Source organism: Stegodyphus dumicola, chromosome X2 (genome assembly GCF_044657685.1).
Source record: "Stegodyphus dumicola isolate Sdum_Otavi_A_Nest chromosome X2, ASM4465768v1".
Classification (NCBI taxonomy): Eukaryota; Metazoa; Arthropoda; class Arachnida; order Araneae; family Eresidae; genus Stegodyphus; species Stegodyphus dumicola.
In genome coordinates this window covers 145259513-145284965 of record NC_140781.1, presented here as the reverse complement: position 1 = coordinate 145284965, position 25453 = coordinate 145259513, and the positions used below count along the sequence as shown (strand labels likewise).

The window sequence follows — 25453 nt, the reverse complement described above, 5'->3', positions numbered from 1 at the left end:
CTGTTCATACTATTTCATTTGTAAAGAAAAGAAAATATTCTGCACAGTGGCGGGATTATGAAACCGGAGAGGCTTGCCTTTATTATAACAACTAGATTGAGAATATTAACAAAAGTTTTGAAAACGTAGCTTATGTTTAATAATTTTTGTATCATTATATTTTCAATTTTCCAACTTACTTGGTATACGAGTAATTGATGCTCTAATTATGTCGCAGCGACTCAAATCACTGAATTAAATTTTGCTACATAATTTTCCTTTGTTTCTAACAATTGAATCGATGACTGGTATATGTTAGATTTAATTTGAATTTTTTTCCCATTGGAATCTTTCAAAAATTTATCAAAACCATCTTCGTGACGCGGTATCATTATTGCTCAAAATATTTTGCCGTGGCTCATATTACAAACAGTTGGGTTTTGCTGCAAAATTTCTATTCTTTCAAATGGTGTAAATCTATTATTGTTGTAGATTATGTTCGAGATTTAACATCCGAGTTTTCTGCCCATTAGCCTTCTAGATCTTTTCTTTTTACTGGTCCATTTTTAAGTTTACTTTACAGGATCATCTTCAGATATCGTTGCCATTTTTATCAAGCTTTAATAAGTATTGTTCTGGATAGGATAATTTTAAATATTAATATTTAATCCCTGTTTCTATTTCCGGGATTTAGAATTTCAAAGCATCGAGATTTCAAAAATTCCATGGATGTCGTAAGAATTTGGTATCCAGGAATTTAGCTTGTAAAACGAGTTTAGTTCCGTGTTGCACAAGCACCCAGAAAGTAATAAACTCGACAAGAGTTGAAGGCGCTTTGTTGTGCAAGTGGAAATCCTTATGCCAGCAGATTTCAGTGAAGAATTTATCCCCATGCTAGCCTTGATATTCTCTTCAACTTTTTTTGATTTATCATAGCCATTCTCTCTATTTAATATGCATACTTTTGCAATAACCAACTCATTTCTGGCTTGTGCACGGGCGACGTTATAACTTCTGTCCTTATAATATTTATTTGTTTTTATATAACAGATTCTTACGCCTATTGCCTGTATACTATTCTTTTGAGGACTCCACCAGTAGCTGAGTGGTTAAGATCGCTGAATGCTGGGAGTTCGACGACCCGGATTCGATCTCATGCGACCGGGGTGGCTGCATGGTTAGTTTTCTCCCATGTGTAATGTGAATACGAGAATGTTGCCTTTAGAAAACCTTCCACGAAGGCATTCCTTCCCTTAAGCAGATATCCCTCGTGTGATCTGCCGTATTCAAATCACCTGACCTACTTATATTTGGGGAAAGTATAATCAATCAGTCAAAGCATATTCAGCCTAAACTTTTTATTACTTATTTATAATGGGTACTATATACATATTACTTTGCTTTTTCTTGCATTATTTGTGTTCTTTCCGGTCGTATAAGAGAGGATCAGTTGGAGAGTTTGAGTTGGAATGATCAGAATAGGATTTCCCTGGCTTATTACAGTTTAAAACACATTTGATTGCAATGAACTAAAAGTAGTTCAAAGATAAAATCAAACGCAAATAAAAATAAAAATATGTCTAGCATTTATCGATAATTTCATCTTTATTTATGCTAATTTTTAAGTTAAACTTTTTTAATTATTATTTTAAATTTCGAAAAGTTACTTTCTTGAAGTATTTACAGTTTTTTAATAAAGAATGGCCACTAAAGACTGAAGGGTTTGAAAAATTCATAACTTCGTAGTTTTGCGCATGATGTTCAGCAACAAGGAAAATTCACTGAGTTTTCTATTCCAGATCAGAGTTACGTCAGTGCGTATAGAGGGCCTCTCAGTGGAAGAGAGCCGACTGATTCAATTCTTTCAAAACGGGGCGATATTTTATCGATAAGAGATCTCTAACATTAAAATGTGGCCGGTACTTTCTTACGTGTTTGAATAATTCATCTTTTAGTGGAATAGGAAAGTTTTATTTTTTTGCTGGATATCATACTTTGTCAATTTAATCTCCAGTGGGTGCTATATGACTTATTTAAAAAAACGGGACTGAAAACGAACAACTTATGAACTTTTTAAAAATCCTTCAGTCTTTCAATAACCGCCCAGGTAACTAACTCTACATCAAAATTATAAGTTTTTATTTGAAACAAAAATCACGTTTTAAGGATAAGTTAATGCTTTAACAAAATTCAACAGAAATTTAATATTATTTGTTAAAGGTTTTTCACGCAGACTGATGCATATACTTAAAAACATTATTTAAACATATCATGATAAATTCAAAAAAATACAAGGCTGAATTTCCATCAAAACATCTTTTATTCCGGGGGGGGGTGGAGTAATTTTTCTCTCTTCAGAAGATTTCTTCCTGTAGAGAAATAACGATAGAGGATGCTATAAACAGAAACTGGTTGGCTCTTCCATTAATGCCACAGGTTTTTATCGTAGGAACTAGCACCTTTTTACAGTGGGCCTCTAAGACATGAATTGACCTCGGCAGGTGGGAGCATTGATTGAGCAAATGACACCGCAGAACCTAGCAGGTGGGAGGATTAATCATGGAGAGGTACCCCATCTTGAAGAAAAGGGAGTGTGAGGCTTCTAACTGACAGCATCTTAAGGTTGCTTGATTTCCATCAGGGCTTTTGTCATGTATCGGTTTAGTAATGCTTGACTTCGGAAACCAGGCTCAACATCTGTCACAAAAAAGGAGCTATGTAAATTTAATATGTCTTTTTAAATGACAGTTTCATTTTCTTTGCTTTTTACGGATCATAAAAAGCGGCGTTTCTGTTTAACTTCTTATTTTACAACATCGATCAATCTGAGTGCCGTCCAAGACATTACTCTGCGATGAAGCAGTTTAGAATCTAATTTTATATCCAAGAAATGAGACGCAAAAAGTACAGAAATTGCTAATTATGATTTCTGATACCACTTCACGAGAGAAAGGTAATTGCTTCCTAGGTACCATTTCGGAAAAAGAGCTTGGTGAAGCTTTAGGGTTGTTTTCTGTAAAACAAATCTCATTTACTATACACATCACAAGCGTTAGGTTTTTTGCAACCTGGTTTCTCAAGAATTTTGCCTCCCAATGCAGCCGTACTGGTTCTGGCTCCCTGCTCTGATTTCAGAAAATTAAAAAATTTTCACAGATGTCTTTTACAGAGATTAAAAATAAAAAAGAAAACTTAAGGCCGAATTTCTGAATCTGTAAATTTTAAAGTATTTTCTGATTCACTTGAAATAGGCAGAATATGGTGTGGAAATTAGATTCCGAGAAGTGCTAAAGAAGAATCAAAATCTAAACCTGCAAAATGATATCTTTCTTAAAAAATCAAAATATGAAGTTAGGTGTTGTTATAGACTTCTTTGCGTGGTGAGGCAGATAAGATTCTGACTTCTCACTCGGAAAGTATTTACTTCCTGCAAGTCCTGACTGCGATATGGATATGAGTTGCAATTAATTTTCGATCCAAACGAAAATTCTCAATTTGATTAAACTTTTCATACTATATAGTATAATTTCCAAGGATAATAATCTAAATGTTTAGTTGAATTGACTATGAAATATTGTGCTTTAGTTCAGTCTTTTGCACTCGCCGTACAGTGTCAGCTGCACAAGTGGACCGATTAGGATGCCGTATTGTTTTGACACCCTTCACAGATTCGAGATTCAATTTCCATGTAAAATCTTAAATATTCATGTATAGTAGTGTTTGATTCTAATCATCGATCTTCTTTCAATTGGTATTAGTTGGCTTAATATCCTGCTGATATATTCTAAAGAAGTTCTAGAAGTTTTCGATTATTTAAATATCGGGCGATTTTCTTGTTATATTATGTCACAGTGGGTTTTTTTTTCATAATTCATTTTTCGTACAGGGACTTCCAAGATTGTTCGAAGAGCTATGAACGTACTTATCGATTACGGAAGAAATTTCCTATTCTGATTCCAAGACTGTCTCTTCCAAAATTATGCAACAGTTTAATCATGCGTAACCCGAGGTCGCTGACGTTGGGACGGAGCTGTAAGACATGACAGAAATTTTAAGGTCCTTTTCCCAATTAACTGTATACATTTATTAAAAAGTACTGATTAAAGAAAGAGAGGAATTCCTTTCTACTTCAGGATGGAAAATTAAGCATCGATGCGGAACTATGTTCATCTTAACCTATATCCCCCCCACCTTTTCTGCTGCTACACTTCGTTCGCTGAAGAGGTTTTTTGAAGAAGATGCGCATGAGGAGATCTTTTTTGAACGTTGTTGGAACAACTTTGCATTTACTCACGCGTTATGTAATTTAGAGGAACAGTGGCGTAATGAATTCTGTTATTACGTTCATTAGCACAATGCGAATTAAAAGGAATTCTTCCAGTGTGATTGGACATAATCTCATTGTGCTGCTTCGGCAAATCCACTGTCTCATATTTCTGAGAGCTTTTAAGTAGAAAGTTTTCAAAATTAGATCAAGCTTGAAATTCATATACTTTTAAAGGTCAATAGCTCTTCAAATCTTATGAAGCGGAAAAAAAGATGATTGTTAACTGGTTTCTTTTTTCTACTTCTTCCTTTTTAAAATTTTTTATTAAGTTACTTTTTTTTCTTCTGAACTAGTGGAGTGCAGAAACTGAGATTTGAGGTCAGTACCCTACCATCTATGAAAGTATTTTTGGAATATTTACAGGAGCACTCAACACATAAAGAGGAATTCTGATGGTAGTTTTAAAAGCAAATGTTTAAAAAAAAATACTCCGCAAAATAAAGGAGAACATCAAATTGTTTTCACACTGTAGCATAGAATTAGAGAAAAATTGCATTGCTTCATTGTTCCTTCTCCTCAACCACTGGAGTTAGCCTCCAGTGGTCGAGCGGATATGACCGCTAAACATTGGTAGTTCGACTTTGATTGAAACAGGTTGACAGCATGGGCATTTTCTCTATGCGCAACGTCAGTACGAGCCAGTTTTCCTTAGAAGGCATTCCTCAACTCATACAGATAGCTTTAGTATACTAATAAATTTGAATTTTCTTTCAATAATTCGAATTTCCGTAAGCTAATAAATTCGAATTTTCTTTCAAAAAATTTTGAGGCTCATGCTGTGTCTTTTCATTCATCAGACACTGCGGAAGTTTCATCTAAATTGTGGCTGCTAGTATTGTTTAGGCACCTATTTAAAGAAGCAGGTCTTAATGTTTAATGAGCTTTCATTTATCAAAATATTATCTTAGAAAGGTAAATAATCTCCTGTACAAATTAATGCCATTTTAATACTGAGGTTTTGTGTTTGAGATACAAAGCTATTTTTAGCCTTCATTAATATTTAGTGCTAGTAAACTTTGACATAATTTTGGGTCCAGTAGTGATTAATAGCATAAAACTGCTGAACACTGGTAGTTCATTGTGGTAATATTCACAAGCTTTGTCTTAATAAAAAAACGACTTGATGTAACATAATTTGAGCGGGAATTTTAAGTATTATTCTTAGGACGAAAGAGAGAAATTGGATTTAGTTGTATGTTTTCTCTTAGTCATAATGAAAAATACTGAAATTCAAGTAGTATCTTAATGACAGATTTATCTTGGTTTATATATGTAATAACGACATGGACTTCCCATAAAGATATATTCTGATTCAATTACGTTTTATTTCGCACTCGTTCAGTTTAATTAAAAAGAACTAAATAATTTTAAATTTAACTTTTGCTTGATATGTAAGATTGAAGCTACATATTTAATTACATTAAATGTTTCAGCTAGTGGGAGGATTAACCAAAATCTTAACCAAAATTTTCGTTAATTCCTAGTATCTCGACATTATTATTTCTAAATTGATTTCTATCTTATTATTTCTACGAGAAATAATAGTGAAGCCAAAAACTGAGTCATAAAATACAAATATAGCTCATTATAGAGAATTTTATCTCCACCTTTGAAATGCCATTGTTAAACACTTAATATAAGCAAATTTTAAAAATGCTTAACCTTCGAGGACCAGTGATCTGAATCTTTCTGCGTTCTTTCATTTATTGATCTGCTCAAATTTTTTCAATCACTACTCGCCAGGACATGATTAAGATAAAATACAAATCTGAAAAAATTCGCTTATTCATTATTTGTGCTTATATTTTCAGCAAGATGAAATGCATCATAGTACTACAGGTTATTTCTAAACTATAAAACCATCAAATGTTATTATATAGATTAGTATATATTCATCATAACTCCATTTTACGTAGGACCATTGTTACAATGCTTACAATTTTTAGCTTGTTACTGATAAGAACTGTTTTTTTCCTTTTAGCTATCTGAAGAGCTGTGGAACTTTCATTCTGTACAACTGTCGAATTCATATCAGAGCAACTACTCTTAAAAGCGTTCTTATTTTACACTGTTCAATGACGTAGGAAGAGGATTTTTAATTGTACTTATGCCTGCTTTAATGGTAAGTTACTTTAATTTCTGACTACTTAAAGACTGTACAATTTATGCAAGTACCAATCTTTTTAATCTCTTTTTAAGAGTCGTTTTTAAGAGATAAACTCATTCAAGTTTTTAGGAATAACTGCATTTTCTCATGAGTGCTTTTGTGGTGCATATGTTAATATGCCCAGCTCGCAATTGAAAGATCCGTAATTTGAATTCTGTCTAGACTTTGGAGCGGCAACCAAATTAAAAATGCTGCCCTTTCAACGACCGGACACTTTGCTAGTTAAGCTTTCTTCATGAAAGAATGAACAGTTATTCAGCCGCCACATCGAGAACGTTGCCCAGAGTACACGGCAGGCGGCGACCGATGATAGTTTCCCAACACTGCTTCTCTACCACAAACCTCTCGAAAGAATTTTCAGTTCGCTAGTATTTTAAATGTCCCCATGACTCACAGACATTATAACATACAAACGTCCAAGCCGCTTTCGGGGTACGAACCCAAGCCCATCGATACAACAGTCAGCATCGCTGACCACTGTACCGACATGGTGGATTATGATACAGTTGAAACAAGAAGCACCTAATTAAATTTTGCTAAATAATAATTTGGTAAATATTAAAATATTCTACATCGATTTACTTCGTTTGCGCGTCTGAAAGTATGTTCTTAACTTACGCATATACTCCTTTCAATGCAGATGTCGTGAATATTCCCAGTTTTCATGAAATATATAAACTCGAAAGCAAACGGGAATTTTAATTCCATAGGTTTGGAAAAGTTAAATGTTTGACAACTAAAACAAACAGTTAGTTAAACATTTAAACAAACGAGAAAATACGAAAAAAATGTTAATTTAAATCATCCTTATGGAAAAGATTAACTGAAAATAAAATGTTTCTGAACCGCTGACTGAAATGCTATTTTACGAGTTTATTCTGACGAGTTCCTTCGCTTTTAAATTTAATCTCAATCCATTCATTCACGGAAAATGGCTTTTGAGGGGGGCTTAGCACTATATACCTACTGCAGATAATGTTCAGACTGGGTGTTCTGTAAACTAAAATCGAACCTAGTTAGGTACTGTCGCTTAATAGATGCTGTTGCTATAATCAGAAAGTTTGCAACGAGTTTGGAAACTATGAAATATTAAACTGCTGTTGAGCTATATTAATGCGCTAATCTGTTAATGGATCTAGGGATATAATAATTACCAGATTATGCGGCGTTGTTCTGAAGACAGTGGGCTGCACACCTGAACGCTATAACGCAGACTATCGGTAACCTGAATGCTATAGAGCAGACGAATGTGGCGATGTGAATAACCTCTTGACGGAAAGAGCGGTAAGTCTGCTAGGTGGAGGCGACACGCTGCCTGAGAACGCAAAAAGCACATATGATTCGTTGCGGAGGAAAAGAGATCTCAGGCAATCAGCACTTGGTGCAATTTTTTTTCTCTTCCTGGCTTTTTTTGGGAGCCATGCCAAAGCAGTGGTTCATATTAAAAAAAAATAGATGAAATCATCTCCGGGATGAGAACTAGCAGAATGAGTAAAGCTGAGAAAAGTGTGAATAAAATGAAAGAAAGTTCCCCTCCCTCCTTCTACTACGCGCTTTTTTACCATCTTCATTACTGAATGAATGAATGCTACTAAACTGTTTTATCAAGCTTTGTTTTTTTTTCTTTCCCCCTATTTTATCTGGCTTTGTTTTTTTTCCTTGAAGAATTTCTTAATGGCAAAATGAAAAGCAGTCTCACACAATTATAAGGCAATTAACGTTTGGAGTTTATAGTTTGCATTCTATAAGACCGGTTTCTTTGATTAATACTGAATTAATATGGTATGGTTGGTTGTATAAGCCATTATTTAGCTTCCTTTTTTCCATTCGAGATGGGCATTTTGCCTATTGCTTATCCTTTAAAAGTATCTTTTAAATTTCTGATCAAACTATTTGAAGATTCATAATATCTGTTATTTCTTTGGTCAGTACTGATAATTAGCTTTTAATTGTATATTACCTTATGTCATTTGATTAACAACTGTTTTTATGATACATATGATAACAGTCTTTCATTAACATTTGCTTTTGTTATGCCGTTGCCTTCTTGTTTCATCCCAGGAATGATGATATTTGAAAATAATGAAAGCCCCCCTTTTTCCTAACGTTTGTTGATTGTAACATTTTAGGCTTTTTCTTCTTAATTTTTTTTCTTTAGTTATTTTTTTTAAGTTGTGAATCAAGAAAGTTATAAAGTAATAAAAATTATTTTAAGTGTATTTGCATTCGTAAAATTATTTTCAGTGAGAAGTTTGAAACCTATGTACGCTTCAGTTTTTTATAAAAAATATTACAAGGGTTTTTAGTTTTAAATCTTAAAATATGCATCCTGATTCGTGATTACAAATCAGATCATAATTTAAGGCTAATTTTAAATTTGCATAATGTTTCACATTCGCAATTATAATTTTTAATTTTTAGCTCTTGGATTTCACAAAATTCTGTAACTTTTTAAAAAATGATGAAAACGTAACTTTTAATCCTATAGAAATAAACTGAAACTGTAACAACGGTTATTCGTAGATACCATAATTTCGGAAGCCGACTTAATTAAAGTTTATGCAATTTTAATTTAAATACAAAATTAACTGAGCTTATATTACAAATCATTTCTATCTTTTACGTCATTTTTTGCACTCTTTTCACGCGGTTTTTTTTTGGGGGGGAAGGAAGGAAAAAACGCACATAGAAAATGTGTACTGAATTTGATTTGAGGCGGTAACTCAACAATCTTTTCGTATGTTGGAAGTAATTGTATTAATTTTAGAAGTTAAAATAGTTTTTACAGTCATTAATTTAGAATAGCTTGGAAGAGTCCCTCATTCTATCCAGTAAAACTGTAAATATACAGGGTTTCTTCCAAAACGTGCGACAGCATTACATGTCGTATTCAGAAAATTAGGAACAAAATTAGAAACAAAATGCAATCTTGAATGGTTTTGGTACACCGCTTTTTTCTGGTAATTATGCTCTTTAAAAGCTCGTGACATCACTTCCGACTGTATGAATGAAAGGAGTAAGGAATTATTGTAGTGTCTGTAGATGGCCAGCCTTAAAATCCATCAGTTTCGTCTTATGGGGTTTTGTGAAACTAATTTTATGCCAAAAGATATTGCATACTGTTGAGGAACTCACTGTATGCATTCAACCAGCTTTCGACAACATTCAGATGATGATCCAATGTCAGCCATCCTTGAATGTTTCAAGCACTCCATAATCCAACGATGCAACGCCACTCATAGGTTAATCAATTCCGAACGATTTGAGCACCTACTGTGAGTGTTACAGCACGCAGGACCTTAATACCCACGACTACATCATAGTGTTGTTTCATTCGCCTGGTCTGAAATTAAAGAAAGATGCAAGGTAAATGCGTATGATGCTCTGCTGTGTCAGGATTTGAGTAAAAGAGATCCTGAATTCCTTTCACCAAAGACCTGAGAATTAAAGATTAGGCATTCGCTGGAAGAATCTGAATGTGTCATTTCATCACAGAAAACGCTACCTAAGTTGCACCACAGAGGTAGACTAATATTTCATCCTTAAAGGAAAGCAATAACGCAAATGCCTTAGCCAAAACTGGACACAAATCCATTGGCGTTGTGGTCAAATGCCATCATCAGACCAGGGTTGTATGAGGCATCTAAAGGTTCTGACTTGTGTCGAATGGAAAGAGAATGACAGCGCGCTTTTACTCTGCATCAGATAAAAGAATGTCTGGAACAACAAAAGGATGATAAGAAGAATCGAGATGGTAGAATGGGATATTTCGCTTAGCCGCCATCAGTCTTTCAGATTCATTTGAAGCTGAGCTAACAAATAGCATGAAAATTTTTGTAGCTTTTCCTATACGGTACTGTTTTAGTACAAATGAGTATACCTTACAAGGTTCTCCGGAAGGGGGCACTTGTGTATCCCGGGACAAGTAGGCCTTACTTTCCTTGCTGTAACTAATCTGACTAAGCTAAGCTTAAAGTAGATTATACCCAGAACTTGGGTAAGTATTAAACCTGCTCCCGAAATCACGAATAATAAATCAGCGCATATTGGCTAATAAAAGTAAGCAGGTAGGTAATTTTTCACGGGAAAATTACGTTGAGGGCTGTCTGTCTCTCTATGAGGAAAGTAACGAAAATTCCCATACAGCTGACTTTTCCACCCTACTAAGATCGAATCCAGGACGAAACTACAAGGGAGTCCAGACAAGGCAACAGTTCTTGTGCTTTGAATGGAACATAAAGATATGTATAAGAGATTTAATTTCAGAGATATTCGCGGTCTGTTTTTCGAGAAATGTCCGTATTAAATTTTCTGGGCATTCCTTAAATAGTACTTTTATTTTAAAATAGGCTTTCTAGTGGTGTAAGTCTGTTCGTAAATGGATTTGGAAGAAAGAAATGCTTTCATTAAATCCTCACAATGCATCTTCTTTCTCCTCAACTATTTTCTTTTTTACGCATTCGTGAGAGTCGCAGAAAAGAGCTCTGGTTTTTCTTATCCATTAGCAGGAAATTATTCCTGTAATGCATTTGCTAAAAGCCACTGGAAGGATACCATGAGGAATATTATTAAAAGGCATGAAAAAAAGGGGGAAGTACTGATGAAGGCTAAAAAAAATATATGCGTATAATAATAAAAAACAAGCATATACAAAGGAGGAAAAAAATCTATAAATTACGTTCGTCATTTTATTTTCTCTCCATTCTGTCGGTCCACATCGTTTATTTTGTTGCCATTGGAGCAGTAATAATTCCCAGCGCGCGTTATCAGTCCTCGTAATAGTTCGGGAATATGTCTTTTTTCCCCCTTTCCCTTCCTTCCATTTGCGAGCAATTTCGCTTTTACGGAGACGGCAATATGGCAACACATTCTCTTGCTTACGTCACGAGGTCAACAACCCTTGCCAAGAGAATATTTGATATTTTCAGCGTTTGCAACAAATTCTGTTGTGTTTTCCTACTTTCACCAGTTGCGATTAAAGAATATTTTGATAACTAGTCACCATCGTCATTTGAAAAGGGGGGACGCATCAATTAGTTAATCTCTTTGCATCCTTATCAGATTTTGCGCATATTTCCCATATAAAAGTAACACGTAATATTATAACTAGTAGTAGTTTCCCTGACTAATACCGTTAACTTCCTATTCTGTAAGCTGGATTAAGCTTTTTTCTTTTTTTTTTTTTTAAAGGAAAAAGTTTTACAGATGGAAGTGTAAACAAGAGATCCTTTTTCTTTCATGCAAGGAAATTCTTTCATTAATACTCTTATTGATCGCGAATTATGCTCTCAGAATTAACCTGTTTATAAATAGTTAATTCTCCATTTTTATTTCTAGCATTAGTTTATTAAAATGGATATTTATATGTATTTATATTTTGGGTAAATGGACTCATGGATATTTTGGTTATTTATGTGATTAGGATAATGTTATCACTATTAAGAATTAAAGCTTGTTCTCGTCTTCTTTACTGTATTTTGTTCTACTAGCACTTTCAGCTATAACATGATTTTATAAATGTTTTTAAAATTCACGAGTCTTCCATACATCACGTCATCGAGACTTTTCTAATAATGTGATTTTATTTAATTCTGGTATCACTCTTTGCAACAGATAACTGTTACAGCCAGTTTTCGTTAAGAAGTCTTTCATGAAGGTATCTTTCCTATGACAGGTAACCTTTTGCTTTAATTAAATTGGTCAACCAACCATACATCTGTGATCATATTTTCATTGTGGAATTTTGCTCCTGTGAAAATGCAGCTAAGCGAAGTGCTGTGGGAAGTTCTGCAAACCTTCGATACCATTTCTTGAAAAATAAATATTGTTTCTGCTTATGAAATTTTAGTCGAAAGTAATTACCTACTTATTGCATCAGAACTCTTAGAAGATTTATTGAAGTCTGTTGATTCAGATATGATTTTTTTTACATCATAAATAGACGCCATTCTATTTTTCTCCTTGTCGGAAATAATTAACTTTTCCCCTTCTTAATGTTTTTTCAGCTTAATTAGCATTTCATAATTTTGTTCTTTTTTGCTGTGCCATAGTTTATATTAATTCTTTAACGCCTAACACTGACCACTACGACTTAACTATGCTAGAAGCTTGTTAACCTTAGAGTGAGACGCAGTTATCGCCGTTACGAAACAGAACTTAAAACGCTAAATAACCACAACAGTAGACTAACAATAACTAAAATATTTAAAAGTGACTTCTTTATTATATAAACCTTACAGAAAATATTTACTACTTAAATTTGGTAAAAAGGGAACAGTCAGCATCTGTTTAGTTTAGCTTCACATTACTTCAGTTTTCTTCGCTGAAGATACAGGTTGTTAGTTAATTCTCGTTGCATCTCATCTGCAAGAATTCTCCTCCCTTCGATACATGTGTGTGTGCGTAAGAAAAATAAAAAAAAATATGTAAAAGATAAATTAAAATTTAAATTATCAGCATAAATTAATTTCCCTTCTCTATTCTAAAAGCAGTAATCTCTCTCTGCACTGCGACATTTCAAGATTAATCCATGTCATATGACTCTTGCATAGTTCTGATGATGTAAATGGAAATAAACTCAATAAGCCAATAGTAAGTTTTCAGCATTATCAATTATCCAATTAAAATGCATTGGAAACCAAAACTAAGTCTGAATTAAGATTTTTACTTGAACATAACGCACTCGCTCACTACTCTTCGGCCTGGCTGGACTGCTATATGCTGCTTCCTTCCTTCTGAAAAGTTATTAAAAATGTAAACTTCTTGAAATAGGCACAAATAATGTGCCAACTTGTTTTTGTGGCTGCAACATTTCAACTGTTTCGCTGAAATAAAAGATTTTATCTGCCGCGGCTGCCAGTTTCCTATTCATTATGAATCAACATTTCTACGCCATCGAAATTCCTGCTGTTCATTAATTGTAAGTTTGTTTCGATTTCATATATATGTGTGTGTGTGTGTGTGTGTGTGTGTGTAATAAAAAAGAACTAGCAATTTTGATGGCGCAGAATGCAGATCCATATTGAACAGGAAACTTGGCAACCAAGCAGGATTAAATATTCATCTTTATTTCAGTTGACATTTGCGGCTACACTTTACTGAGCGCTCTAATGTAAGATAAAAAATATGTAAAATATTAATTTAAATTAGCAATAGCCTCTTAATGTATGAATTAAATTTATTTCCCTTATTTATGCTAAAAATAGTAATCTCTTTCTGCACTGCATCATTTCTAGACTAGTCCTTGTCATATGAGGCCCACCAGCGGCCGAGCGGTAAAGTCGCTGAACACTGGTAGTTCGGTCCGAGGTTCGAATCCCGCGAACGGGCTGGCTGCATGGGTGTTTTCGTGGTTTTCCCCATGTGTAACGTGTATACGAGCCAGTTTCCCTTAGAAAGTCCTCCACGAAGGCATCCCTCCCCTTAGGCAGATAGCCCTAGTGTGCTTTGCCATAATTAAATACACCACACCACCTTATCATATGACTCTTATACAAAATTGATGTAAATGGAAGTAAAAGTCAAACAGCCAATAATAATTTTACAGTAGTCTTAATTATCCAATCAGAATGCACTGATAACCAAAACTAACTCAGTCTGAAATAAGATTTCTTCTTGAACACAACGCATTTGCTTTCTACACTTCGGCCTGCTGCTCTCTTCTTACTGCAAAGGTATCAAAATTGTAAACATTTTGAAGTAAATACAATTAGTGTGCCAAGTTGTTTGTGGCCGCAACATGTTTACTGAAATAAAAATGAAGATTTATTCCTCCGCGACTGCCACTTTCCTATTTATTTTGTATCAAAGTTTCAACATCCTACACTGTCAAAATTCCTGTATTTCATTATGGGTCTACAATCTACGTTTCTACGCCATCAACTTATCCTACAACATTACAGCTAAGTTATATATATAATCGAAGCTATCGGAATCCCTTTTCAAGTTCGTTCTCAAACTTAAATTGAATTATTTAGGGATCGGTCAACAAGGTTCCTATTTAGAAAGTAATTTCAATTGAAGTCGTAGTATTCTTTCAATAACTTAGATCAAAGCTGCGATACCGCTGTACCTTGAGAACGCACAACTTTTACCTTCCATACAATTTAGTTTGAAGAATGCTGAAGTGACTAATGGGAATTAGGAAGAATGGAAAGCACAGAATGATTGAAATCCTTAACTAACTCTTAAACATAGAACGAAACTTTTAAGTTCTTACTAGAATATGTAAATCTTACTTACCGAGTTTTACTTAACCGAAAGCCTTTATACGCGAACCGGATTTGCTTATCACAGGAAGAAAACGTTTCCGTTTTCGGTGACAAACCCTTTTTATTCAATGAAATATCTGCTTCGTATTCAAGTCTTAACGTTTCTACTCACATGGCTTTACCGTGGTGTCCAAAGCGATGAAAGTTTAATTTAGTAATATACGTTTTTAATGCAAATACTGAAGAAAAAAAATCATGTATCAGAAAGTAGGCTGCTAAAGCGATTATTCTGCACTTACGCATTAGGGCGAGGTACACCTGGCTGGAATGAGTGGGTTAGATTTCTAAAGTTATTATAATAATTTTATGCTGACAGGATTCAATAATATCATCGAGTAAGGCAGATACAATATTCTTAACACGCATCTTAATACTTTAGTCTGCTGAATCACTTCTGGATTTTAATATTAAGAACATCGAACTCCTTTTGGCTGTAAATTAAAAGCTTTTCTATAGGATTATTAGTTTCATAGACCATCATTTGTTAAAATCCTGCTAACTGATCCTTCAGACGTCATTGTTATAGCATCAGATTGCTTCAACTTCAACATTAGATTATTTCAGGGTAAAATGCGTGAATCCACAAAAATAGTCGTGTAATTTTTTATAAAGTTTTCTGGCTTTAAAAGTTTTACAGAAAATAATATGCACGAAACACTTCAAAACTTTTCCAAAATACCTTAGAAAACTAAAGTGTCATTTGTTTAGTCTTTTTAACTTCATTCGTAAACGACAATTATGCTACCAAGAAACCCGCTTCGAAGTGGCATAGCCTGTTGCCATTGAGTAACTATAAACGTTTTTTTTTTTTTTTTTTTTTTTTTTTCAATTTTTCTACAGTTATTTCTTCGCTTACTGAAATGAAGTTTATGGGGAAAATATTCCTGAGCATTTTCTGTGCTGGATAGGAAGAGATTTTATTTATTACTTTTTAATTATATCAAGGGTGGAAACACTAGGATTTGCTTACGAAGCCCTTCACATTTTGATATTTGGTCTTGGTCTAATACTAGTGAGCCATGTTTTAAGGCATGCCATAGGCAATTGGCGCTTTCAGTATGATAGAAGCCCTATTCTTTCTATATTTGTGCTGATGATGTTAACTGACGGGACGAATAAATAGCGCTTTATTTCAATTTTATGAGAGAAATTCTATAGTACAATCACTATAAATGCACAAAAATTGAATTCCTTGAAACCTTTGCCTCCGTTTTAAAAGAATTTTTGTTGAGAGTATTTCGGTAATTTACAGTCTGACAAGTCTAGCAAGTTTCTGCAGTGACTTTACAGGTAAGAAGTGAAGTGGGTAACATCTGGACTGTTCAGTAGGTGAGTAAAACTTTTGCTTAAGCTTTTGGCGAATCATTCTCACAGTACGTAATTTAGCGTTATTCTGTTGAAAAGAATAACAATAGGTCTGTTGGTCAATGTAAATCGCTTGGTGGTTATAGTCTCTTTCAAGTTATCTAACTGATGACAACAGATCTCTTCATTAATGGTTTGGTTACTTTTCTGTAACTTTTTTTTTCCTGTGTGAAAAACAGTTACAGAAAACCACACCTTCCGTATCGTACCACACTGTAAAAAAAAATCTGTAAGGTTACTAAGAAAACTCATGGAAACTGGGATGCCATGGGTTATTTGAGTAACAGAAACAGGTGTTTTCTTTGTAACGTTACAAGAGTTTTGCCTGTAATGGTTACAGATCTTTTTCTTGTAATATCACAGCATATAGTTATGTACGTAGAACATATTTTTCTCATGTAAATTCCCAAATAATATATCTGTAATGGTTACAGATTATTTGCGTGTAATATTACAGCAAATAATTATGTAAAAAGAACATGTTTTTCTCATGTAAAATCCCAAACGATATATCTGTAATGGTTACAGATTATTTGCGTGTAATATTACAGCAAATAATTATGTAAAAAGAACATGTTTTTCTCATGTAAAATCTCAACAGATATATCTGTAACCGTTACAGGTTATTTGCTTGTATTATTATAGCAAGTTATTATGTGAGTAGAAGATACTTTTCTTACGTAAATGGTTGTATCTGTAAAGGTTTCAGATTATTTCCTTCTAATATCCCATTAAGTAATTATGTGTGTAGAATATATTTTTCATAGATAATACTAAAGGATATGTCTATAAAAGTAATAGATTTTTTGTCTAAAATGATGCTTATTATAATAAAATATACTGAAATCAAGATGTTTTGAGATGTTTTGAATAAATATCTGCATGTGTATATCATTATACAGATATATGCAAGTGAAGCATAATAGTTTGGCTTTTTAAATTAGTCAATTTGACCTCATAGCATTAATTTAAAAGATGCACTTTCAACAGCAATGTTCTTTTTTCAAAAAGTAACATTAGTCTGTTGCAGAGTATTTTTGTTTTATGAAGAGAAACTTATGTCTGATATTATTGAAAGGCCTTTCATATTATCATTTTGATTAATTTAAAAGTTCAAATTGATATGCTACTCCTTATATTTGCCAGGTAAAATAGCTGAAAAAACTAGTATGTTTTATTTGCATGTTTTAGTGTCAGTTAATAAGATATGTTCTAGAACTTTCTTTTTAGTAATTTTAGCTAAAATAGACACATGTTGCTTTAGATTTAACTTTAGAGTAAACGTGTTGCATGTTGATATGATCATATTATTACAGTAAAAGACATTTTATGAAATATTTCTATGAAGAACTCAGAACAGCTGTTCTTCATATTTCAAAAATATATTCTTTCCTTCTAAAAAATGACATTTTCAGTAAATTAAAGAATTCAACATAGCAATGAACTTCATTTTGTTACTACAAGGAATTCAAATTTTGTTCATACGCTTGAATTACAACGTCTAATTTTTTTATTCTTATCTGCACTCAGTGTTTGTCAACAGTCAGCTATTGTTTGAAATAATGCATAACTTTTTTACTTACCTTCAAATAATTTCCTTTGAATTAACAGATAGAAGTCTTTCATTAAAAACCTAATGTCATGCTTTTTCAATAAGCATAAAACTTTGCCAACTGACCTTAATTTTTAAAGCCTTGTTTCCCTTAAAATTCTTAATACAACTATGCCTTTAAGAAATTTATTTCTAAAATTAATACTTCAGTTTAGCTTAAAATTTAATGCATTTTAATTTTACCTATAATTTTTTACAAACATAATATGTAATAAATCTAAGCTTAATATTTACCATTTCGAAAGTGATACTAAAAAAGTATTCCTAGTTATTATAAATTTCGAGATTCGCATACAAAATTGTGAAATAAACATGTGACAACAGAAAACAAACTTTATGCTCTCTCTATATTACAGCATGTTAATTAAGAAGTTTATTGAATTTATAATTTTATTGTGAAACACTATGAAGCAAATGATATGCTAATTAAAATACAGAAGTAAAAATAATTTATTAATTCATAAACTTTACATAAAACCTCAAAAAAAGAATTAATTAAAAAATAACATAATATAATTTAATAAACATTTCATAAAAATTCGTTTCGACTGCTTGGAAAAAAATGAATGGTTTTTCTCCTCTTTGTAAACCATGTCTCCTAAATAAAGAAAAAAACATTTCTTTTAAAATCATAATCATACTCAGCTAGCTTAGAGAAGGTTCATTGTACAAAAACAGCCAATATTCAAATATTTTCATAAATGAAGCCACCATAGTTATTAAATATAATATACAGTATACTTATATTCAGAATTCAGAACTTGAATAAATTTCTCGAACTGTTTTAGCATTCGAAAAATATTATATTTATTACCTTAAATTTCTAAAACAATATTACATATTCGTCCAAAGGAATCACTGGGACTCGGACAACATTTTCCCCCTAGCTTTCTTTTAGCACAGGATTCTGAATATGTTTTAAAGATTTAGGTAATGTTTGTCTTCCTTAAGGCGCTCACAAAACAAGTTACCCTAAATGTTTTGTCCGCATAGTGGTCATTTTCATCTTACTAACTGATTTGCTAGTGGATTTTGGGTGCATGGCCTATCATTGATGAAACAATAATAGTGAACAGCTTCAAGAAAATGGGGATATCTAATGCTCTTGATGCCATATTCCCACTTATTTTTACTAATTTTATCTTCTGAAAATTAAGAGGGAAAAATTAAACGAATAATTTAATTTCCAAAGGACAGAGTCACAGTAGGAATATAACAAATGAAAAGTAATCATGGATAAACTACTACTATCACAATATTATTTATTTAAAAGAAACCTCTATTTCAATAAGAATACACATAATTGTAACATCTAATAAGTTATCTTATTTCTTCTTTATAATTTGAACTTCTGTCATTCTCATTGTTGTTCTTGCAAATCCTTAGGCCTCAGATCATACATAAATAATTAGAGAAGGTTGTGGTCCGATGCTTGCTAGGGTGAACATTCAGCTGATATGGCAAAATTGCACAGTGAATGGCAGTTGGTATTTGCTTTCACTATCATAGATCATTGTTTGTATTAGGCTGATATAATATTCAACAGTTAGAAGAGAAAGATTCAACGGGGCCGTAAGTGTGCAAAAGTTTGCCTTTGTTAGTATGACGAAAACAATCATTATGTTGATAAATCCATTTTAAAATCTTGGGATATTCATTTTCTGAATGCATTAAAAGGGGGAAAATTATGTAAATATTTTTTTAATTTTCAGAATCGGTGGGGTGGAATATGCAACGCAATACGGTAATTCTGAAGATCATTGCTCGGGGCAGTACAAACTAAACGGTGATAACTTGCATGCTGTAGAAGAAGACACAAATTGCAGTTCCAGATGCATTAAATGCTTTGAGGTCTAGGGAGTAGCAGTGGGCAATACTAAGAGTGAAATTCAAGGTATAGGGAAGTAGGAATGAAAGTTACTTTTATCAGATAACTTAAATGGTTATGTTACTAAGCGTTCTTATTGGAATGTAGGTTTCTTTTAAATAATAATACTATGATAGTTACCAGTAGTTCATTCATGAATATTTTTGATTGGTTATGATCTTATTGTAATCACATCCTTCAAAATTAAATTGATTGCTTAATTTCCCCCTTGATTTTCATACTATAATATAAAAGGAAGAAAAAAGTCTGCAAGTAAATATAACTCCTCTTTCTCCCTCTCTCTCTATATATATATAGGTATGTATCTTCGTGTGCAACTAAGCAAACCAAATGTGACTTTTTCTTCTTTAAAAAAAATTGTATAAATAAATAGGATGAGAATTAAGTTCATTTCAAAGACTTATGACACATGAAATATACATGATCAAAATAAATAAGAAAATTAAGTTCAAATAAATTTTAAGCTAAATCAATAATTCAATAATGTATGTAATAATTAATACTAACAAAACCAAACATCATATTCCCATTCTGCAAAGTATAAAAATTCTTCTGCAAAACTGAAAAAATGACCAACACTTTGGCTTATTTGATAACTTTCAAATTCACTCCTTTGTTTGCATTTAGAATTTATAACTTTAACTTTCCACAGAAATTTGTTTTTGATTTTAAAAAATTTCACTGGCATAATTTCATTCACTTGAGCGTATATTAATAGATGCAGAAGGTTTTTGTACCTTACATAATTTTAAATCTTATGTAAACTAACATAATTAATAACAAAATCAAAACATAGATCAGAAACTGCATAAAATTTAATTAATAATTACTACTAGTGTCACACGAAATGCTATGAAATTAATAAAATAAGAATGAGATAAAATATATAGAATTAATATTCCACATGTGTGAAGTTTGGAAGTTTTACGTTGAATAATTTTTTTTAATTAAGTATTTTTAAAAATGACCCCTTAAAGCATGGGACCTTTCGTAATTAGAACTTGCAAATCCACTTCGCTAGTCTTTCATAACATTGCCTTTCTTTTATTAACAAGAAATATTGCATTCAGTTATTTAATTTAAGATATCAAAAATAATGCTACTGAAAGGTATATATATATATATTACATTGTTAATGCTAAAATCAATGCTTCATTAAAAATTCATTATTATTTAATTTTAATACAACATACAGATACAGAATTGTTTTAAATTCCAATAAACAATAATAATTTATTTTTAAGAAAACTTATTTTATGATTTATATATTATATTACATGAATAAGAGAAGCATTTGTCAAGAAATGTATTAAACTTGTATTAGCAGATTCATGCTATCCTAGTAACAAGATTATCATACTTCAAAACTGTATTAAAACTGGGCAAAATAAAATCAACATAAATTCTACATTAAATGTTTAAAAACTTATAAGTATGCAATGGTAGTTATATATACAATATAATATATGTTGTCATTTATAAAATATTAATGAAATGATATTTTTGGAAATAATGCACAAAATTTTAGTTTTGTTTTATAATTAGTTTAACGAATTGTTAGAAAAATATTTTAGGTCATTTCCATTTTTCCCCTGTTGATATTGGTATATTAAAATATATGGAATAATTAAGTTGCATCTAGTTAGTACAACAAAACATTACGAAAAGTATGATACGGCATATTTTTAATCAATATAATTACTTCATTTTGGAGTTATAATATTTTCGTAAGAAATTAATACCACTGAAAAAAATATTATTACACTAAAGGAATAAACGAGATTCTCGACCGCGTTGTTCAAGTTTTTGTAATTTTACTTCATAACACACTCGTACATAAACATATTAGACTGAATTATAAACCAGGTATAACTAATCAGATAATCCTAGAAAAAGAATAAATTAAACCTTGTAAGCAAAAAAATATATACATTACATTCAGAATTCTAAATGTTTATATAAACGTTTCTCGCAAGGCCTGCCGGGAAAAAGATGTCAAATGTTCTTTGGTCAGACGATTGGAAAAGAACGCTAAAATGATTAGTTTTGTTTTCAACAACCACATTACCATTTCAATTATATACCACAAGCAGTGATTAAATTTTGGAATAATTAGTTTTAAATAATAATACGGGCAATTTAAGGCGTAATTTATCGCATGCACAATGACAAAATACTACTATTAGATCTGCATTTGGAATAAATATTTTGCACTCTTTCAACTCATTAGACATTACGAACACTGATATTAATTAATCGCAAAGCTTAAACGTTTAAATACTTACTCACTACATATAACAGTGCAAAGTGCATGAGAATAATCTGCATAAAATGAACAATAAATATTTCAAGTAGTAATTGTTAACATTTTCTTACTTACCTGCGCTATACAACCAACATGCATTCAGCCATGTTTTTTTCTGCAACTAGCTTTCAAACACTTTTCTCCTGATTGGCTAATTTCCAGTCAGTCACGTGATTCTTCCGCGCGGCTACTGAAACATTATCTGTAATGTTACAAGCAAATCAGATGTTACCGCTACAGTTTGCTTTCAACCTGTTACCATTACAGGAAATTCTTCTGTAACTTTTTGATTTCTGTAACTTTACAAAACTTTTGCCTGTAAAGAGCGAACTTTTTTTTACAGTGCATATGCAGAACAAAACCTTCTTTGGGTGCTATCCTGGTTTTCCTGGAAGACTTGGTTTTACTTTCGGAGTTTACAGTGGTTTTTTTGTGAGGGGGGGGGGATAACTATAGCACGAGAAAAGAGGTTAGGTTAGATTAGATTGTTTGAATACGACAAAAGACAAGAAGGTTACCTGCCTAAGCAAAGGATGCATCTCGTGGAGGGCTAAGGAAAACTGGCTCGCATTCGCGTTACATATGGGGAAAACCAACCGTGCAGTCAGCTCATTCGAATGGCACCAAACCCAGGTCGAACTTCTAGCATTTAGCAGTCTTAATAACTCGGACATTGGTGAAGGCATCATTTGCATAAAAAAAATCCCTTTCTAGTCTTTAATCAAAATATGTCCCAAAAATTGTGTGCCCCAACCAACCGCATTTTGCGGAAGCGGTAGCCGTCAGCCGCCCGTAGTGCAATGGGCGGCCTCCGACCGGGAGAACCCCCTTCTTGATCAGAGCATCCCCGACGCCAAGTAAGTATAAAATATGTCTTAAAAAAAGCTCCTCATTTCTTCGAAAAGAGAAGTGAAAATCCAACACTCGTTGCTGACGGTTTTAGGTTGTGTATTCATGCGAAACACAAAGACCAACTGGCACCAGAAAATGTTCTTATGCATTTCAAGTGATTTATTGCTGTTGACTAAGCGCAGTGAAGCTTCTTCTTTATTTCTTTACTGGTAATACGTGGATTTTGACTATCAGACTCTTCAATTCATTACTACTTCTCTTGGCGACCCACTTCTAGATTTGTCCTCAAGCTTAAAATTCTCACTTTGGGACTTCTTAAACCGACGTTAGCACCAAGATTCATTGATAGCTTCTGAATATGCTTAAAATTGTCTTTTGCTACATTCCATGCAAGCGAATTTCATGAAGCATAATATGGAGATTATGCAGCTGAATATATGGCACCGTTTATCTATGGCTAAAATTAATAAAGTGTTAATTCAGTGGAACTGGAATTGAAAGGACACAGTGTTAGGTTATTATAACCTATACAAATTTTAGTTCCAGAATCATCTTACTGTTACACTTGAATTTCTGCAAGCCAATCTTCTGCGTATTTTTCCGACAACCTTGATATTCTCAGTCATCAGAATAGGTATAAAACTCTCTTTCCAGCATAATGTTTAGTTACACCTGAAATAAAAAATTTCATACATTGTTCAACGAAATATTCTGACCTTTTTTTAATTAGTGATAAGTTTATCAATTTAGAAATGTAAATTTTAGTAAAATATGCTTCAAATTTTGATGAGTTTACTTAGACACTTTTATCCAACAGCTGAATAACATATAACGTATAATATAATATTAATTGTATCGAAACTGTGAGGAAAAATACATATATTAAGTAAGACACCTTAAGAAAGCAGTTGAAATATATATCGCTAAAAATAAATAAGAGCTTTTATTAAACACATGAGTAAAATTTGCTGTTGTCATTTACTGATATTTAAAATGCGATATGTAACGCAAATTATGTTGTGAAAAATATATGCATTACATAAGTCCTAAAATTAATGCATAAATATTTAAGAAAGAATGTTTCTAAACACTTAATCTAACTTTAAGAAAATGGACTTACAGATTTATGAACCATATTAACATTAATGGTATAATGCGTACGTGGAAGGATAGAAGGTGTTTGGTAATTCAGTAGTAGAGCTGTTGAGGGGAGCGATAAACAGAGATATTCAGTCTTCGATTTTTCAGTCGAAACAAACAACCCCCCCCCAAAAAAAAAAAAAAAAAAAAACCTTACATGCCGAGCTAGAAGATTTTGTGCAATCTGTTGTTTTGCCATTGTACTTTGATTATCTGCTGACGCTCTAAAGTTCTTCATTTTCAACTTGATCTTTTTTTTTTTTTCCGAATGTTTTTTTTTCTTTTGTAAAGATCAACCCTGAAGATTATGTTTAGTCATAAAAAAATATGTCCAGTCTAAAAGCAATATTTGAAAGTATTCCATGGAACAAAAGTAGTGCTCAAAACGATTGTGTCAATAAATCGCAGTTAATTGCTGTTTTCATTGAAAAGGCGGTAAATGTGGATGAGATGAATCGTGTGGTGCACACATGTGTCAAATCGTAGCGTTTACTATTTTACATTAGATTCGCATATAGTGTGATGGTAGAAAAAAGGAGTGAGGCGTCACATCAAGTCTTTTCCTGTTCTTTTCTTTTTTCTTTCCACCTTTCATCTCTGCATAGATACTTAGAACGAGTTCGAAATCGTAAATTAAAAAATAGTATATGTGCTGAGATGGTTGAAACTGTATGCAGTTTTACCGCATATATTTAATGCAACTGGATGTAAATCTTAATGACTGAATAAACCACTAAACATAGCAACATTTTTCCTCCAAAGCTTTAGGCACAAGCATTGCTCAGCGTCACGTTCAGGCATCAGGAAGGTAAGACATTCATTATTTGTAGAGGAAGTGCAATTAAAACACAATAACCCGAAAAAATCTCTGTCTCCAATGAATATCCAGATACAAACCTCGTTTAACCTACTTTTAAGATAGTCACGTGGCTAAAATAATGTCTGTGTCAGAGATTATAAACCTATTTAAGGGGAAAGGAAGAAGGGATCGGTTACTTATGTTTGGAGCAGTGAGCAAAACGCCGAAGAGAAAGTTACGTGCAATGGTTTCCGTAAACAGATTCCCTCCCCCCCAGTCCCCATGGAGGTAGGAAGTAAGAAGGAGTCGCCCAAAACAAGTTTCTCCGTACCCTGCTCTGAAGCACCGGCGATCCCTGCGTGGTGACCAAAACATTGGGTCATTTACCATTGAGTTCTATGGGATTTGACGCGTTCGGGTGTAAATATTTTGTAATTACGTCGCAAATATACATATAAATGTATATATTTTCTTTTTCTACAACACTTCAGAGTCCTAAGTATGTGAAAACAACATATTTTTAAACAACATTTCATTCTGAACGGAATTAAATGCTATACTTTTCTCAGAATGGTTTAATTTGAATGAAATATTTTCACAAGTTTTCGTTAATTAAAATAGAAAAAAAAATTACGGTAATTTGATTTTATTCGGTTAAGGTACAAAAATTAAGATCAAAGTTTATTGTATTATTAATATTAAAATTATGCATTATTTCTTTTCTATTTATAGAGCTTCTTCCTAAAATA

At 32.6% G+C, this 25453-nt stretch overlaps 1 protein-coding gene and 1 pseudogene across 4 annotated transcripts in view; one reads left to right on the top strand and one right to left on the bottom strand.

Moving 5' to 3' along the window:
* Eip74EF (Ecdysone-induced protein E74) overlaps positions 1–25453 on the top strand; it is a 560026-nt gene that overhangs the window by 87910 nt on the left and 446663 nt on the right. For all 4 annotated transcript variants that reach the window (XM_085809754.1, XM_035350255.2, XM_085809753.1 and 1 more), the window contains exon 2: positions 6288–6428. The gene's annotated coding sequence lies outside the window, so the exon portion shown is untranslated. The remainder of the gene's footprint in view (positions 1–6287; positions 6429–25453) is intronic.
* Positions 22644–22778, bottom strand: LOC118181186 (U1 spliceosomal RNA; annotated as a pseudogene).